Raw genomic sequence first — 247 nt, 5'->3', positions numbered from 1 at the left:
TCCGATTCAACAATATTTTATACAGTTTAATAAAATAAATGTGTAGAATACATAATTAAATGGGATTTAATGTGTTTATCTTTATCAGACCATGCATTCTACTTTTTGATTCAGGGTATATAGTCAACAGCACACAAGACAGGATTTAAGGGCAGCCCAATAGCCGCCAACATTCTTCCTAGCATGTGCAAGCATTAACTGTTATGGGTCACCCATCCCTTGGTACCAAATGGAGTCACCAAGAGTC

This window comes from Trichechus manatus, unplaced genomic scaffold (genome assembly GCF_000243295.1).
Source record: "Trichechus manatus latirostris isolate Lorelei unplaced genomic scaffold, TriManLat1.0 scaffold00104, whole genome shotgun sequence".
Taxonomy (NCBI): domain Eukaryota; kingdom Metazoa; phylum Chordata; class Mammalia; order Sirenia; family Trichechidae; genus Trichechus; species Trichechus manatus.
This window is presented reverse-complemented; position numbering follows the sequence as displayed.